The sequence below is a fragment of the Ixodes scapularis genome, unplaced genomic scaffold (assembly GCF_016920785.2).
Source record: "Ixodes scapularis isolate PalLabHiFi unplaced genomic scaffold, ASM1692078v2 PGA_scaffold11__112_contigs__length_91849675, whole genome shotgun sequence".
Classification (NCBI taxonomy): Eukaryota; Metazoa; Arthropoda; class Arachnida; order Ixodida; family Ixodidae; genus Ixodes; species Ixodes scapularis.
Genome location: NW_024609837.1, coordinates 33,238,763 through 33,247,297, shown reverse-complemented (window position 1 = coordinate 33,247,297; position 8,535 = coordinate 33,238,763).

The following is an 8,535-nucleotide window of genomic DNA, read 5'->3' as shown; positions in this document are numbered from 1 at the left end:
TTTTGGGTCCTTTTGTTATTCTCCCAATTGACAGCTCCCCACTCCATTCGACGCACTATATCTTTCCCCTCCCCCTCTTTTTCTTCCCCTTCTCCCTCCCTTTCGAGTAGTCCTCTCTTCACCTACATTAAGAAAAGAAAGCGAAACGACAAAAGCTTCCATTTCTCCTCTCCCAAATAGGGGGTTTCCCCAAACTCCCTCAGCCTTCTTTCCCAATTTGGGGAAGTTGGCGGAGGCACCGGGGAAAAAAAGAACGAAGCAAAAAGGTGTACGTGCTGATCGCGGACACGGAGAGTAGGACTCGGGATAGACCCCAGACGATGTCGGCGACGGGACGGGGAGAGGAATTGGGAGGATGGGGAGAACGGAGAGGAGGAGGCGGCTGTGCTTCCGAGTTCCCGAAATTGAGGGGAGTTCGTCCGAGCGTCGCTAATTTGCAGGAGCCAGCCCTCATCATGCTCTGGTGCCGTGAAGCGCGTTACTGGGCTGGCATCGTTTCGGGCTAGGTCTGTCTCTGTTCCCAGTGACTCACTACGAGTCTCCCAGGGTCGCTTTTGGTGTTCCCGCTAGTTTTCCCCTCAGATTCCCGTCTGTCTATGTTGCTTCCCCCGTTCACTCTATATTTGCTATATATAGTGCTCGAATCCGTTTACAGTACCGTTGTTTATTGTGCGTGTTGCAGTGTCGAAGACGCAGTTAATTTTTGGCTTTGAAATGTAGGTTTTTACAAAAACAGGCGATGTTAATTGGAGGAATGGTTTTCATCTGGTCTAAAAAAAACGTGGACGCATTAGAAATTGGTTCTGCTTATGATAACAAACTATACAGGGTTTATCTTGTTTAGCATGTTGGAAAAAGCGGTCTACATTATTAACCTACAGTCTCTTTAAGCCTGTTGAAGTTTCGTGCGGCGGTTTCATGGGCTTCTCAGTGACCTTCGGATAAATTTCATTCAGATAATCGGTGAACCAGCTTGCATTTCGGGCTCTTCGCGTTTCTTGTGACAAGATTGTTTTTTGATCTTTGTTTGTGTTTGATTTCTAGGCTTTCTCTCGGAAGTCCTACTAAACTCCGATTGTTCTCAAACTTAGTTTCTAGTTAATGATAAGCGTGAGAGACTATCAAGGCGAATGACTCCCTATTGGCGTTCCCAAGCTAAATTGTGGCAAATACTAAAGGTTCAATGTAAATTATGAATAACTTTTTGGCAACGAGAATATCTTTGTTATTTTAATTCTTATGTTACTCAGATTTTAATGATTTGTTAAAGTTTTGCTTTAATAACTAGAAGCCATGTGGCCTTATCCATTTCTATCTTGAAGCAGATGGCTGATTTGCAGAATCTCTTATTAGCGGTTCCGTCTAAGCAAATGACGGCAAGCACCTGAAATTTAAAGTGGTCTGGCAGGGTCCTCACGTGAATTTACCATCGGTCAACAAACTTTTACACTGCAGGATAGCTGAACTGCGAATCTCTCGAGTAAAAAGCTAAAATTGCGCACTTGGAGATACTACTAATGATACTAGACACCATAGCGAAGTGTTTTAACAACCTACTTTAATACATTAATATTTAGCCGCGAGCCACAGTTACCATTTCTCTAATCACATGAATGCATCAATATCTATCTTATATAGATGTTTGAACGTTCACGGGGCTATGGTCAGCGCAAGCAAGCTAACCAAATAGGCACAACCTTTTGTTTATTACCGAATAGAACATTAATAGTATCCTGAGAAGACTAATGCACCGTTCTAATTTAGAAAATATTATGCCAAAGCATGAAGCCGTTCAAGTTTGTTGCAAAATGACTAACAGAATCTTCAGGATGGCTGTGATTAACTTAGCGAAGTACAAAACCATACAGTACGGCATTTACGGAAAGCGTGCTTTGTTACATATAAGATATAATTGAGGGAAAGCTTATCTAAAAATCTGACGGGGGCGGGTCTTTACAGTGAAGCCCTTAGATGCCACAGGGTTAGCGTTTATTAAACACAGATGGTGGGGAAGCACAATTTAGAGCACGTTTCAACTAGGGATTACTTTTTCGGCCTTAAAATCCGACGTTTTATTGTGGTTGTAGCTATGCGGACATGTCTGGCAGCATATACATATTCGTACTCTAGCCGTTCGTACGTTACCGAATAAAACATTCGTAGAGTCTGGGAATTCATAGCGCATCACTATATTTAATAAAATTTAATGTACTAATTAATCTATTAATGTTCATTGTGAAATGATTGACGGAAGCTGCCAGACCGCGGTGATGACGGCTTAATCCAAAATCGTCACGATGCGGCATTTACGGAGAGCGTGCTTCGCCACATACACATCCTTAATGAGGGAAAGTTTACCCCAAACCACAGGGGCAAACTGTCACATCGAAGCCCCACGCCACTACAGGTTTGACTTGAGCTAGTTGGTACTAGGGCAAAGCGCACATGAAGGCACCCTAGTTGGTGCATAATGAATAGGGTCAGCTGAACGGTTAAAACGTAGAAAAACCGAGACAGGGAAAGACATACACACCGCTGACTATCAACTTGCTTGCTTTAATACTTTGTCTTCCTTTTTTCCCTTTTTGCTAACTAATGCTAGTGATAAAAAACATTTCCCATGTCCTCGCGCCGCACCTATTAGGATGTTGAGCGGCTCGTGCCGCATTCACCAAGTATTGTCTCTTTTTCGCGTGGACCGTGATCGACGGGGTGCTCACGCACATTTTGCCACTTTCTTCAATGGCCAGGGGTTCAATTACATCGCGTGTATCTGCGTTCCGGCGTCGCCCTTTAATGGTAAGTTGTTAAAATTAGGAGTGCAATGGCAGGACTGGTACTGTGCAGAGAGATGTCCGGCCGATGTTCCTTTAACAGAAGCTCGATCGTTGACACACTGCCCAGTTTGCCCCATGTAGCACTTGCCGCTGGAAAGTGGTATATGCTACACAACGTCCATTTGGCACGGGGTTTACCGAGCCCTGTTAGCAATTATGCATTGTTTCTTGATTTGCACTTTGGTTTGTTCTGCGGCACATGGAGTACGCCTTGTTTGGCGCCGAGTACACAACCCGAATATCATGCCTCCCGGAAATCTTGTTTTTTTTATCTCACACACACACAACCTAAAAAAGATTGCTGAGAGGCATGATATTCGGGTTGTGTTCTCGGCACCAAACAAGGCGTACTCCATGTGCCGCAGAACAAACCAAAAAGAAATCAAGAAGAAAAAAAAAAAAGCACAATAGCTCACGGGACGCAGTATACTCCGTGCCAAATGGGCGTTGTGTACCACATGCCACTTTCCTGTGGCAAGTGCTACATAGGGCAAACTTGGTGGTGTGTCAACGATCGAGCTAGAGAGCACGCGGCTTCTGTTAATGGAACATCTGCCGGACATCTCTCTGCACACTGCGGGTCCTGCAATTGCACTCCTAATATTAACAACATTACCAATACAGGTCGACACCGGAACGCATATGCACGAGAAGTAATTGAAGCCCTGGTCATTGAAAAAAGGGGTAAAATAGGCGTGAGCACCCCGTCGATCACGATCCACGTGAAAGAGAGACAACATTTGGGGTGTGGCACGAGCCGCTTAACATCCTAACAGGTGCAGCACGAGGACATGGGGGATGTGTTTTATTACAAGCTGTAGTTAGCAAAAAGGAAGACTAAGTATTAAAGCAAGCAAGTTGATAGTCAGCGGTGTGTATGCCTTTTCCTGTCTCGGTGTTTCTACATTGTAACTGTTCAGCTGATCCTATTCCCTATGCCACCCTCTAAATTAGCGTTTATGAAACATAAATGGTGTGGCAGCACAATGTAGTTTACGTCTTAACTGAGCTTCAGACTTTTACCCCCAAATCTGGCGTTTTAGTATGACCATATAACTATGCAGGCGTATCTACGCGACCATACGCCTCTGTACGCTCACTGCGAAACCATCAGTTTCAACAGTTACGACAAGCGTGCTTTGCCACATACATTGTTATATTGACAGAAAGCTGATCCCCAACACTTACAGGGGTAGGTTTTCAGAGCGAGTCACTACAACGCCACGGAGCTTACGTTGCTCAAACACACATGTTAGCACGGCGCAATTCAAAGCGCGTCTCAACTCTGCCCTCGTCAACCTCCGATGCAATTCGTCGCAGGCGCTGACCCAACCCCGTTCGCGCAGCGTGGCGTCATCACCCAAGACACAGCCAATTTTCCGACCCTTCCTTCCTCGCATCCTCTTCCTCATCTCTCTTTCCTCTTCCACTTCATTCGAACTCCTCTCAGAGTCTCTCTCTCTTTCCCTCTCTCTATCTGGATGATTCTGTCTCCGAGCCGCTTTCACCTGGGCAGAGCGTCCTCCCTCTCCGCGCTGAATGAGCTGTCATCCATCGTCGTAAGCGTTATTCAGGGAGATTCTCCTCGTCCGGGGAAGGCGCCTCAATCAACCATTGTCTTCACCACGCCGACGGAGCTTAACAAGCCTTTAAGAGAGCGCCTTAGAGGCGACCCCCCGCTGCAATTAAGGGGTCCTCAGCCGCGAAGGAAGGATCCATTGTTCCCGAAGCGTGTAGGCAATCGCTTCGGTGGTGACGGCGACGGCGGGTGTCGCGAAGGAGCGCGCGTCGCTGCCTAAACTACGTGGCGGTGTCGGAGAGAATAGAGTTTCGACGTTTCGTACGATATCTGTGTTTCACTACTGTCGTGTGGGGCGAGTACGTGTGTCTTCGATTCGGTTACGGTGGTGGGGAGCGCGCGCAAATGCAACGCATGTAGAACACATTGTGGTGTGATTGGTTTATTGTAGGTGTCGACGGCATCGGACGACAGCTGTGTTTTAGTACTCTCGTGTGTGACCAGTTTTGATGTTTTGAATGCGGCTATAGTGGTACGTCGGAATTCGAGTATTTAAGGCACGAAAGAAATGCATTGGAAGACACTGTAGTTTGATGATTGGTTTGGTATAAACGACGGCGCACCGATTTATTGTGGTTCGGAAGAACGACGATTAATATTGTGAAGACATGTTCCTTGCAATTAGAACACAATAGCCTAGCAGCATTGTGGTTTAATGATTGGATTATTATAGACGATGGCGCACCGAGATTGCCCAATTCGGAGGTACGACATTTATTATTGTAACGCCATGCTCCTTATAATGCGTGCTTAGCAGCTTGGTGATTGTCGTTACTTTGAGCATAAAAGTGGGACGCTATTAGTGGTGAACAATAGTCTGCACGACGTCATGACAGGCAAGTGTATTCAATAAAATTAGAAAGATACACATCTTCCCATTAAAAAAAAATGTGAAGACTTCCTTACATTTGGATCTAGGTTACGCTATGAGCTCACTATTTTAAACAATATCACAAGACCGCTAGAGCTACATCAACGGGCAGTTTGTTTTTCTTCTGGGACTCGTGTAGTTCCTTTGTGCAACGCTAACAGCTCGTCTTGTTAAAAAAATCGTTTTTTTTTTTAAAATAGATACGTCATCTAAAACGTGCTACCCGTTAATAAACGTGAACGCTGACGGAAACATTTTACGTGTATTACTTTAGCCCAAGAATGTTGGGCCTTTAGCTCACCGATGAGAAATTCTCACCTTATTTTTCCCCAGGTTCTCGATGAGACATTCGAGCGTTGCTTCTCGACCTTGGGCGACAGTCACGTTTTTAATGCCGCTCAAGAACCGAGGCCGACTGCTTCCTCTTGCGACCCCTGCAGACAAAAAAAAAAAAAAAAAAAAAAGATACCGGTTTTGTAATTATTGAAGCATACTAACGGCCAGTTCAAGCAGCGAGTGGTCAGACTGTAGAAATATATACCAAGACCAAAAATAATCTTGACGTTATCCGGCAATCACTGACCATACTTACAATTTATATTTTTTAAGCCATCGATTTTCTTGGGAGACGATCATGCTTGACGTCACTCTCGGCTAATAACAATTAAAAATAGTTGAGATCGGTACTTCTCCTTTCATCGTTTGTTAGTAAATACCTTAACATTTGTACACGCCCCAATTTCTAAACGTAGCCCGTTGCTCCATATAAAGCTTGTTTCAAAGCAATGCCACATTTGGTAAGAAATAAGAAACCAAACTTAAATAATAAAATAAATTACAAAATTAATAAATATTAAAATAAACTTAAGAAATACAGAGCGTGGCCTTTATAGGTTCACGATTCTATCCACTTTACTTTGTTCCTCGGCGCTGTTATTGCCTAATAGTGCGGTTGAATTGACTACAGATCAATACTGAAATCCTCAAGGCTCGCCACTCCCTGTGCTTCTTAAAGTGTCAGTGACTATATTTTCTAAGCAATGTTCCGAGACTAGTTACTCTAACATCGCACTCGACGAAGCTTCACGACGAACCTCGTCGACTCGTACAACGAAAAAGCCGGTACAACCCTTCAGTTCGCTTAATCGTAAAATATGACGAGTACAATCATAAAAAAAAAAAAAATATAAACCTGGCGCAATTTACGCGGATGAATTCTCGGCGAGTGTCAGTAAGAAATAGGATAAAAAGACAGTAACAACTAGTCTTCGTCATTCTTTAAAAGAAAAGGAAAAAAAAAAGAAGTGGCAACGAGCGATGAGAAGACAAAGGCCGCGGTGGTGTTCTTTATGTCGGCGCAAAGCGTGTGACAGTTTGAGAGGCGAAAAGGAAAAAAAAAAAAAGCGCAACGGATGGGTCCTAATTTCATTTTAATGCAGTGCCGCTGGCGAAGGAGAGATAAATGGAACTCCCTTCAAACCCGCACATTCTTTTTTCTTTTTTAAGTTTGTCTTCTTTCACCTTTGTATTACCGTTTTGTTTCTTTCTCTCTTCAATTAAACCTCCTTGTTTTTTAGTTTCTTTATTTTAGTATGCAGTCATACTCGTTCATACATGCACTCTAGGAAATGTAACTTTTTTTTTGGGGGAAAAAAAAAAGAGCCTACTCGGAGTGAACCCACCTGTTCATTTCGCTCGTTGGTGCCAAGTTGGGGCGACCGGAGGCTGCTTTATCAGTCAAAGAGAACATCCTCTGTGCCTGACCCTAAGCCGCCTTTACACTGCAGATACACCACACAAAAGATAGTCTCACAGTGTCTGAGGCGTGTTTTTTGAATGGCGATCTCGTGACGTTGGTCGTACAAAGACTGTCGGCAGACATGCTCGAACCGTATCCGCAATTAATAGGGAGTTTTAGCGAATCATTTTTGCCCATCCGATGCGGTATGGTGGGCTTTACGGTACGAATTGGGCATGCGCTGCCACGGAAGACTCGCGCATGCGCAGTTCGTACGGGACGGCCTATTGTACCGTATCAGATGGGGAAAAACGGTTCCCTAAAACTCCTTAATGACGTCATCATACCTGCTCCGAACACTGTTTCTTTTGTGTGATGCACGAACAGTGGGACTACTTCTTTGATTAGTCGCACGAACCCAACTTTTAATAGCCATATCTTTAATATGGTTTGTCTCAAAGAAACATATTACCGTATTTTTCGGTTTTTAAGTCGCACCGTTGTGTGACCTGCGCCTTCCCCTAGAAATAGTAATTTATTTTTTTATTTCAAGTTGAGGTATAACTACAAATATGGTATGAGTCGCACTCATACTATATTTGTACGGTCGCGCGCGGCGAAAGTGTATTGTAACAATCGCGTAAGCACATTGTGATTGCAATATATGCGCAAGTGGGCGACAGGTTCACCCTTCTCACCAAAGAATCGAATGAGACACAAAACTCTGTCGCAAATATGCGCAGTTAGGGTCTATATTTGTAGAAAAATCATCGTATATGAGTCGCGCCGTTTTATAAAACTCACCGATAAAAAACAAAAACAAAATATCAAAGACCGCGACATTTAGGCCGAAAATACGGTATTCATTTTTTCCCCTATACTTCTGCTCTTGCTGGATTGCTGACTCGGATGTACGGTACCTTATGAAATATACCTTATCGTTGCAGCTTTTTATTTTTGGGTGAATGGCCACATGGCACAAGAAATGAAAGCATTGGTTTTATTCCTCATAATTCTGTGTTCCGTGGCTGTTGCGGAAGCAACACTGGGCAAAGCGTTGCCGCCTGTGACGTCACGTTCGTTCAGTAATTTATTCACTGTGCCTTTTGCGCTGTCTCAGCGGAGAGAATTAGCCCTGCTTTTCACGCTTTCTTCTTTTCTGCTACTTTTTGCCAGTTGTGAAGTTCTGCCGTACATATTTTTCTTTTACATATATTTGTCAGATATCATATAAACTCGCGCACACAAGTGTGCAACTACCCTTGTTTTTGCTGCTCGTTGCTTGCTGACGCGTGTCGCCAGAGACCGGCCATATTTTGCAATGTCAGGCACGACTTGTGTTGCCGGTTGTGCAATCAATGCGCGTCGCAACTCGGATATACGTTTTCGCGAGTTTACGCAACGCTCGAAGTTATAGATGCGGGTCGATGTCATTCGATGGACTTTGGAATGCCGTGAACTCCAGGCGCCGGAAGATCAAAGTTCTAGTCTGACGGTTTTACGACGGCTG